This window comes from Mauremys reevesii, linkage group 14 (genome assembly GCF_016161935.1).
Source record: "Mauremys reevesii isolate NIE-2019 linkage group 14, ASM1616193v1, whole genome shotgun sequence".
Classification (NCBI taxonomy): Eukaryota; Metazoa; Chordata; order Testudines; family Geoemydidae; genus Mauremys; species Mauremys reevesii.
The window spans coordinates 33,058,322-33,068,893 of NC_052636.1; the positions used below are offsets into that span (position 1 = coordinate 33,058,322).

General features: G+C 48.1%; 1 non-coding gene across 1 annotated transcript; it reads left to right on the top strand.

The window, feature by feature from the left end:
- Positions 1 to 709: 709 nt before the first annotated feature.
- TRNAV-AAC lies at positions 710 to 782 on the top strand. The gene has a single exon. It is a non-coding gene; the product is annotated as a tRNA-Val (tRNA).
- Positions 783 to 10,572: the final 9,790 nt, after the last annotated feature.

The following is a 10,572-nucleotide window of genomic DNA, read 5'->3' on the forward strand; positions in this document are numbered from 1 at the left end:
TTCAGTCTGATCCATCTGGTGAGAGTTGAATTCTAGGCATGGAAAACATGAGCTTAAGGAGGCAGAATTTTATTGCACACCTGGATTTTGTCCCTTAGAATCACTGGGGACATTGGGGTTTGTCCTTTTTGTTTCACCTCTTGCTCCATCCACTGTCTGATCCCTCTTTTCTCTTCGTCTCTTGCTTCCTTTGTCCTTTCTCCTGTTCCCCTCCCAACACCAGGTTTTTTTCTCCTGCTGATAACCGCTCACGTTAACTGATCACTCTCGTTATAGTGTATATGGCAACACCCATTTTTTTCATGTTCTCTGTGTGTATATATATATCCTACTGTATTTTTAACTGCATGCATCCGATGAAGTGGGTTTTAGCCCACAAAAGCTTATGCTCAAATACATTTGTTAGTCTTTATGGTGCCACATGTTCTCCTTGTTCTTTTTGCAGATAAATTAATGGAGGTTAAGTGCATTAATGGCTATTAACCAGGATGGGTAAGGAATGGTGTCCCTAGCCTCTGTTTGTCAGAGGGTAGAGATGGATGGCAGGAGAGAGATCACTTGATCATTACCTGTTAGGTTCAGTCCCTCTGGGGTACCTGGCATTGGCCACTGTTGACAGATAGGATATGGGGATGGATGGACCTTTGGTCTGACCCAGTATGGCCATTCTTATGTTCTTATGAAGGGAGGGGCAGAGCCCTGCAACAGAGTTTCTGTAGTGTAGTGGTTATCATGTTTGCCTAACACGCAAAAGGTCCTTGGTTCAAAACCAGGCAGAAACATGATGGCTTAATTTTTCCAAGCTCCTAGTGGCCTGTCCCTGCTGTTGTAGGAGCAGCAGTGATTTCTATGCTCAATAAGTGTGTTATACTTCCCCCATTCCCATTTTTGTCTTCTCTCCCTCTCTGAATGCCTGTGAAGTGGCTTTCCCCCTCCCCCTCCCGCTCCCTCCTGCAATGCTTGTGGGATGAAGGGGCTGGTTGAACAGCTGGAAGATCAGAAGAGCTCCTAGATAGAGAAGGTGTCTGGGACTCTCATTAGGCAGCGATCACACACCCAGAGCAGGGACACTGCATGGACACTGCCCAAGGTGGAGTGTGACCCACCAGATGCAGCCAAGTCATCTCCAGTCGCAGGCCATGAGGAGCAGGTCCTTAAAAGGGGAAGGGGCCCTGTGCTCAGGAGTCACTCACAAGCTTGTACCTCCAGTGAATGCCCTTCGCCCGGACCGCCTGGCCAGTGGTTTGCTGCGTTACATTCCATCGCGCCTCAGGAAGACTTACCTTCATCGCACCGTCCATCGCGGCGCTGGGGGACACTTACCTGGCAGAATCCTGTGCCTGCCTCTTGGCTTCCCAAGGGTGGCTACTTGCAGCCCAGGAGAAGAAGGATGGTTCTGGTGAAAGGAAGACAAGCAAAGCTCTGGGAGGAAATTTGGGTGTGGGCTCTGCGCTGGGGTGGGGTGGGGTGCAGGAGGGTGGTGCAGCTCCCAAAGTGACCGGTACACACAACCCTCTGGCAGCAGCTCCTAGATGAGTGGGGCCAGGGGATCTCCATGTGCTGCTGTCTGCAGGCGCTGCCTCCAGAGCTCCCATTGGCTACAGTTCCTGGCCAATGGGAGCTGCGGAGTTGGTGCTCGGGGCAGGGGCAGCACGTGGAGACACTCCCCCCCACCCCAGGGGATGCTGGGACATGCCAGCCACTTCTGGGAGCGGCACGGAGGGACGGATGTAGAGTGGGCATGGAGCCACCTTAGTGCTGCTGGCACATCTCTGCACACCCATTGGGGAGGGGAGCAGAGGGCCTCCATGTGCTGCCTGGGGTAGGGGCAGTGCACAGAGCTGCCTCCCCTCCCGGGTCTATTACAGGAGTGGGTGGGTGGGGCCTTTTGGCCTGCAAGGTGCAGCAGGTCGGACTAGATGATCACACTGGTCCCTTCTGACCTTAAAGGCTCTGAGTCTAAAAGGGAGAGGGAAGTAAAGGAATTTAAAAAAAAAAATAAACCAAGCATTGTGATACCAGGATGACTCCAACTGCTTATTATATAGTCCTGCCCCTTTTTTCCTCCACAGAGTGTTTAATGACCTGTTGGGATTTGGGACACTGATTCTCTCATTCCATTGATAAACTGAAACTAAATCAATTCCCAGTGGAAGAATCATCATATCATTGCATTGGCTGGGAATCAAACCCAGATCAATTGCTTAAAAGGCAGCTATGCTCACCACTATACCACCAATGCATCTAGTGAAAGTCTCTGATTTTTCACACTTGGTGATTGGTCACCTTACTTCTCAGCATGAGGCAAATTTCTCTGTGGTCTCTGCTGTTCATGGTGGGGAGTTTCCCCACTGATAACAGTTCTTGCTGGGTCGGGAGGAGGAGAGAAGAGGCGTTTATTCTGTTTCATTCCTCTCCATTTTCTGTTCCTCCCCTTCCCTTCCAGGGTCCTCCCTTCCATTTCAGACTGTGCAGTGACACCCTCCCTGCACCCAGGACTCTCGAGCCTCTGGAGCAGCACGATCCCATGAGATCCTCAGTGACCAAGGGTCTTTTCCAACTTCCAGGAGACCCAGCTTGAGTCTAAAGGAAGCTCTGTTCCTTCCTGGGGATCCTCTCTCCCTTCCTGGAGATTAAGGTCATGAAGCCTCTGCCTTGCCTCCTGGGTCTGAATTAATGTCCCATTTCCCACTATCTGCTCGAAAGAAACAAATGTTTCTAACCCAGGTGAGTGGCGTTAATTCAGCTGGAATCCTTCACCCACATTCCTTAGGAGATACAGACTCTCTGTGACACAGACTGACTGGGGTTCTTCTCTGCATGTCCCCAATGGGGAAGGAAAGACACTGAGGGGGAAGGAAGAAGATGGACAGAAGGAGTCAAATGGGGCTAGACCTGAATAGGACATTTTCTGCCTGTTAAAATGTACTAGACTCTAATTGCTTAAAACAAAACAAAAACCCACCAGCTTCTGTTTGAACCATCAGCTTTTCACAGAGCAGCCAAAGTGGTGAAGCACAGACACACATAACCACCTACAGCCCAAGTTTGTCTAAGAAGCACCTATAGTGGCTCATGCAGGGGGAAATACAGCTGTGGGTGTGAGTTCAGGCCTCACCCAGAGCATTGGTTTTCATTAGCCACGGAGCTTCTCCCACTTGCTTTGTCTCAGTCACATGGAAAGTGCCATAGGAGGGTGATGAGAGTAAATTCTAACCTCTGAAATGCGGAGGTTGGCCCAGAGATTGGGATAAGGTGTTTGAAGAGAAAAAGCTCTAAGAGTATAAAACCAGACAGTCTCCAGGGGCAGGTCCGGTACAGCGCCTCAACAGGGAGCCATTCGGGGGAGGGGGTTTCACTCCCTCTGTTCAATGTCCTGAGAGGTATTTGAAGATGAAGATAACGCCATGGCTAACAGGTGACTGGCATGTCCTGGGTTAAAGAAAGGGACCTGGGTTAATAGTCTGAAGATTTGCGTTACCGTCACTGTCTGACCCCCCTTCAGTGCGGAGCAGGTGTGTACGTTGCTGGGTGGAACGCACAGACTCCTGCAGAGCAGGGGCAGCTGTTTCCATGGCAGAGAGCCTGGCACTTAGGAGACTTTCTACACTTGCTGTTTTGAAGCAATTCAGTAAAATAACAGTGGAGCTACAATGTCTGGTCCAAAATTTCAGCTGCCCCTGGTGCAAAAACGCTATTTTAGGATCTACATCGGAGGCTCCTGGCACTAGGACACCTGACCAGAGATCTCAGTGGGGGCGTAACAGCTGCTGACTCTGAGGGTCCCGGGCTAAATCCACTTGCAGGGGGAAGTGTTTTGATTTATTTGATGGCTAATGAGCACCAGCTACCAGGGGAGAAGCCCTGAGAGTCGCTGCCACTCCAGCTGCTGCTAGGGCAGGGGGGAGCCCCAGGGGGCCAGCTGCTGCTCTGGCCACCCCAGAAGTGCTGCCAGAGGCCACCAAGCTGTGGCTGCTCCTGCTGCCCTCGGGACCACTGTGGAGTCAGCCACTGTGCCCACTGCAGAAGTCACGGAGGTTGCAGGAAATCACAGAATCCGTCACTTCCACCACCTCCGTGACAAACACGGAGACAAACCCCTCCCTGCTGTGACTGCAGTTCCTGGAAGGAAAGAGAAGAACAGAAAGTGACGAGAGAAGAAAAAAGAGAGATTCCCTGTCACCTCTCTCCCTGCTGCCTCCCCCCTTGTATTCTGTAACCCCATTTCACTGGGTTCCCGGTGCTGGTGCCATGGGGGTGACACCAGAGTTCTGGGGATTTGGGGGGAGGGGAAGGGGGCTCTTCACTTCTCAGCATTTCACACAAATTTGTCTTTGGGCTGAAATTTCTCCTGTGGGGCCTCTGTCAGAGCTGTACCCCACCCTGTTTGCGGGAAGAGGAGATGTAAATTGCAGAGCAGGCAGAGAAGTCGCCCATAAAGGGTCATATTGATCTGGTGACTGGTTCTGACCGGGGTCACACGTCCTCTGACACAGGCTCATGTGCAGAACATGGGAGCTCTGGCTTGTCCTAAATGCTGTAGAGTGTGAGTTCCTGGAAAGGGCAGGGGAGAGGGAGCAAGAGGAGAAAGGCAGAGACATTGGAGACGAGGAATTGGGGGGAGAAGAAGGAGAGAACAGAGAGACAATAAATGATTGAAGCAGAACAGGTGTCCCAACTCCATCTTGCTCATCATAGGTGTTCAGAGAGACAGGTAGTTGCGGGTTTTCCAGTGTCAAGTATGAACTTTGATTCTAACAACGTGCATTGAAATATCAAGGGGATCGCCCCATACCTGATCTCTTCCCTCTCCCCTTTTTTAGTATTAATTTTTATTTTGATGTGTTTGGCTTAACCGTGATCGTCTCTTTCCCCACCTGTATTGCAATTTGGGGTTTATGTTTATTTTGCCTCCCTGTTGTTCATGTCATTATAATTATAACAGCAAAGGAATCTGCAGGAGCAAAAACTGACTCAAAACTTCATTTCCCCATCATGCCGGAACATCCTACAAACAGCTCACACAGCTAGAATCATAACACGCAAGGCCAGGGGATGGGAGATGCAGGTTTCCAAGGGTTCTGTCTTTCTCAGATTACATATTCCAGCCCCTTGTGTGCCTCCATCCTGTATGACCTGCTGGACTTTGACACATTTATTGTCTCATTCTATAGATAATGTGATTGTAACACAATGGGACTGAAATTAAACCACTTCCAGATGAGGAAACAACAGAAGAGAAAAGCCATTATTGCATTGGCTTGGAATCAAACCCAGATCAACTGCTTGGAAAGCACCTATGCACACCACTATACCACCAATGCATCTGGCAGGAGTAGCTTTCCTGCAGGCTCTGTGTGCTGGCAGAGGGAGTAACACATGACCACAGAGTTAGTGAGCAGGGTGGATGGGCTGGAAGCTGCCTGACAGCTGGGAGCAGAGTTAGGATCCCAGAGTGACTGAAAGGGGACAAAGGTGAAAACAGATCTCACTGGAGCTGGCCCCACACCTGCCCCGCCCCTAGGAGAGGGGAACTGAAGCTCAACTTCAATCACAGAAAAATCTTCCCTGAGAAGGAAGGGGACAGCTTGTTTTAAAGTCCAGGTTTGTGTTTGTTCCTGCTACACACGGAGGGGCTGGGTAGTGCTGATTCCAGACCCCAGACTCTGGGAGGATAAGGAACAAATTCAGGCTGCCAGTGACTTGCAGGGGGGAGATGATCTTTTGACAGTGACGGACGCCTCATCCTAAAGGCCTTTGTCTGCCCCCTTCCAGTGACTGTTTGGTACTGGAATGCAGCCCCCCACTCCTGGGTCTCTCCTGGGGAAATAATGTTTCTGTGCAAAACACCAAAGCTTTTAACAGAAAGGAAGAAAAGGAAATGGCCACATGATGGGACTAGCACATAAGGAATGAAACACAAGATGTTTCTCCCATGTGCATTGACTTTTAACCTTGTTTGTGGTGATGGTGTATCCATGCTGGTCCCAGGGGTCCTCTGGGGCGCTGGGCATTGGCCACTTTCGGGAGAGTGGGCTAGATGAACTGGTCTGACTCAGTGTGGCTGTTCTTATGTTCTAACTGCTGGTTATGGAAGAGACGACCTTCCAGGATACACAGAACTGAAGAAGTGTGTGGGGTTAGCTCCAAAGCTTGTCTCTTTCACCAACAGAGGTTGGTCCTCTTACCCTCACCCGCCTTGTCTCTCTTGGACTCTGAAAAGTGTTTTCTCTCCACTCCTTTTGGAGAGAAGTTAAGTTTCCCTTTGGGCAACTATCAGGCTGAAGCAATTGTATTGACTGTGACACTAGAATTGAAGATTTAATATTATAAATAAATGAGTCTAAACCTGAGGTTCTGTTTTTCACATTGGTTTTTCTAACTCCGTTCCCAGTTCTCTTCTAGAAAGGCCTCCAGGCTGCCTGCCCAGCCCAGCAAAAGTGGCCAGGAGAAAGCCCACACTGCTGCTCTTTCAGGTAGTTGAAGGCTGCTATCAAACCCCCCTCACTCAGTCAGTCCTCAGTCTGTGGCAGTGCATAGGATTCTTCCGTCCTAAGTGCAGGACTCTGCACTTCTCCTTGTTGAACCTCCTCAGATTTCTTTTGGCCCAATCCTCCAATTTGTCTAGGTCACTCTGCACCCAAACCCTGTCCTCCAGCGCTTGGATTCTTTACATGCTTTCACAGAGCAAAGAGCACATGTTCCATGATTTCATAGGGCAGAGTTTTGTGCTATCGGGAGCTTTCCCTGTGTGGATTTGACAGGTGGATCAACACAGAGACACATTGTGACCCTTCTCAGGGTGCTGAGGACTGTGAGTCTCCTTGTTGCCACCTGCCACAAGGAAGAGGGAGTTTTGCATTTGGCAGCTGGATGTTAGTGACCAAACTCACCAGCCTGCTGGAACTCAAGGACACGCCTCTGAGCTACAGCAGCCACCTTAACCCTTGAGTTCCTTCAATGTGTCCCCCTCTGGGGTCCAGCCCGGATCACCAGATACCTGGTGAAATCCCAGATCCTCTCTTCCCCAAGTATCCCAGGTTACTAGTTTTACTGTGGACCATTGCTACTGTATCTCACACAGCACCTGAGTACAGTTATCGAACAAGCAAAAAATTTATTTCACAAGGGATAGAGATTTAAACAAACAAACGTGAGTGATGGAAACCAACTGTTACCAACTAAACAAAGGCAGAAAGTGATAGAATAGAAAAGCCAGCACAAAAAACAGAGAGAGGAACAATAAGATACTAAAAGGACAATGGTTGGAACTCTCCATTTCTCTCAGTCTTTGGATTGATGGGTACTAGAGCTGTAGCAACAGTTGAGGAACCAGGGTAAATTAAATCTAAGGTTTGAGCTGCTAGTGAAGCATTTCCCACACTCACGGCATTCATAGGGCCTTTCCCCTGTGTGGATTCTCTGATGTTGAGAAAGGTTTGAGCTGCTAGTGAAGCATTTCCCACACTCACGGCATTCATAGGGCCTCTCTCCTCTGTGGATTGTTTGATGCCTAATAAGGTGCGAACTGCGATTGAAGGTTTTCCCACACTCAGTGCATTCATAGGGCCTGTCCCCTGTGTGGATTCTCTGATGTACAGAAAGGGCTGAGCTGTGAGAGAAGGTTTTCCACACTCACTGCATGTATTTTTCTCTTTCGCCTGAGGATATCCTGCTGTGTTGTGGTTTCCATGAGGATCTTCTGAGTTCCCCAAGAAGAAATAAATTTATCCACTTTCTTCCCTGGCTGGTTTCCTTGCTCTGTTTTTGGTCTGTGCTGAATCTCCCAGGATTTTCCCTGCTCATGACTCCTGGACACATTCCTTTTCGATCTTTGCGATAATGCTCTGTTTTTACCCACTGGCTCAACATTTTCAGGCTGAGAATTCTGCTCCTCTTTCTCACATGCCATTGCATCACCTGCTGTGATAGAGACAGACACCTCAAACAGGGATGGAAAGGGGAAGACCAAACAAAAACAAGTGCTGAAGACAGGTCAAATAAAAATCAGGAGCTGAACTCCCCCAAACTCTTCCCCCAAATAGGAGAGAGGAGGGGGATGAATTCAGCCTTCACATCCCATCCAAATACGCAAGGGGGAAGGGAGGAAGCTACTGCCTGGTGTCTGCTAGGATCTATAGGAATTCATGAACTATATTTACCCTGAGGATATGACCCCTGCAATGGACAATAATGAACTGAGAGACCTCCCCAAGGGCTTTGTTGGGCAGTCCAGATGTTTCCTTCAGGCACGTACAGCTTCTGAGGTGGTTTAATGTTTCCTCACCTGTGCAGGGAGGTCTCAGGACCTCTCTTTCCTCTGAACCCTGGAGGTCTGGGACCCATGGCTCTTCCCCTTGTTCCAGCTGGGAGATCACATCACGTTGGAAAACTAGAAGCCCTGCTCAGATGAAAGAAAACAAAGGAGTTCAGTTGATTTGGTCATAAAGACTTGGTCATAAAAAAACATTCTATTCATTTAACTTCGGTGCTTAGTGTGACCTGGTGGGTCAGAGGCAGTTCTCACTGAAAATGCCAAAGTTAGGGCAGGCTGAAAAAGGGAGAGCAGATGCTCCCAAAACTGCTGGTTAACACTGAAGTTAAACTCACTGACCAGTCACCAACTGTGCTTCTGATCCCCTACACGGGTTATCGAGAAGCTGAAAAAAGAAATCACACAGCCCCCTTTATTGCATCCCTGTTCTCTGACTCCTAATCAGCAGCAAGGTCCAGTACAGTGAGAGGTTATTTAAAAACTCTGCTCACATAAACAAAGTGTTCTTCTGACTCCGATGGGTCAGCCACATCACCAGGTCAGTACAGGTTTGGATATTACCCAAAATTCCATTCTTCCAGACAATCCTTTAGCATCTAAACTAAAGGTTTAAACAAAAGAAAAGAAAGAAAGAAGTTAAATGGGAAAGCAGTCAGATACATTCCAAAATGGATATCTCAGGTTCTTAGCAGTATTGGTGAGTTTCTGGCTTGAAAGTCTGTCTGGAACACATCCATAGCTTGGATGGGTCATTCAGTCCTTTGTTCCAGGGTTCAGTTTGTAGAGAAGTTGCTCCAGGGGTAGGAAGGGGGATTGAAGACAAAATGGAGATGATGCAGCTGCCCTTTACATTCCTTTTGCCATGTGGCCTGTACTTCCTGTGTCCCAAACACAAGCTTCACAGCACGTGGCATGGAAAAGCCTTGGAGTTCTCATTACACAGGCATACCCTGGCATGTCTTGCTGACTCAATAGGTATATCCCCTTGGTCCTTTTCATGGGCTCATTGTACAGATGATGACCCTGAATGGGCCATCAAACAGGCTAGGCAGTGTTGATGCCAATATGTCTGGGGGTGTCACCCAGAAACACTGCACAAGTCTGGAAATACAGATATACCCTACATATCTATAACTCACAATACAAAGGTGATACAAACATAGAAACAAAAGTATCATACGTGGAAAATCATAACATTTTCACTGACACCTTACATGGCATATCTAGCACAACTCATTGCAATTTTATCAGATTATATTATTATTTTATTATTAATACCAAAGTGTCTCACGATTCCATACAGTGTCACACTTGGTAAACCAGTGAATTCCCAGGACCAGTTCCCCAGGTCCTTGAAGATGCCGAACACTGTGCTTATGAGGTATTGAAATACCCACATATCTGCTGGAACACACACACAGACACTGTGTCAGTCTATACCCTGTGTTCACTCTTCTAGAAAATTATGATCAATTTTGTACACAGTATGGCTTGTGAGGTATCATTTGAAAACACATAATCTACTGAATATTATCCTCCTGTTAAAACGTGTAGTAACACTGTATGTAAAGTTATGAGATTTTACTATATGACTTATGAGGAGAGGCTGAGGGAACTGGGATTGTTTAGCCTGCAGAAGAGAAGAATGAGGGGGATTTGATAGCTGCTTTCAACTACCTGAAAGGGGTTCCAAAGAGGATGGATCTAGACTGTTCTCAGTGGTAGAAGATGACAGAACAAGGAGTAATGGTCTCAAGTTGCAGAGGGGGAGGTTTAGGTTGGACATTAGGAAAAACTTTTTCACTAGTAGGGTGGTGAAGCACTGGAATGGGTTACCTAGGGAGGTGGTGGAATCTCCTTCCTTAGAGGTTTTTAAGGTCAGGCTTGACAAAGCCCTGGCTGGGATGATTTAATTGGGTTTGGTCCTGCTTTGAGCAGGGGGTTGGACTAGATGACCTCCTGAGGTCCCTTCCAACCCTGAGATTCTATGATTCTATGATTCTATGATATTACTGAAAAGTTACAATTCTGGGAACACCCACAGAGCAGTTCCTCAGAGACAGCAAGGCAAACAGCTGGTCAAACAGCCATTCTCCTGCAGGGGGAAGGTGGGAAGAAGACATTTACATTCCATCACAGGGACCTCTTGAAGCTGTTGTGGGAAACGACCACACGATTGATTTTGAATCAGCTCAGCCTGAGGCTCTTTTCTTGGTTAAAAGTGTGCAGGGGGCGACAGCTATTGGAATTCTGTCCCCCTGAGCTAAAAATCACACAAGCCTTTTAAAGCTTAAAAC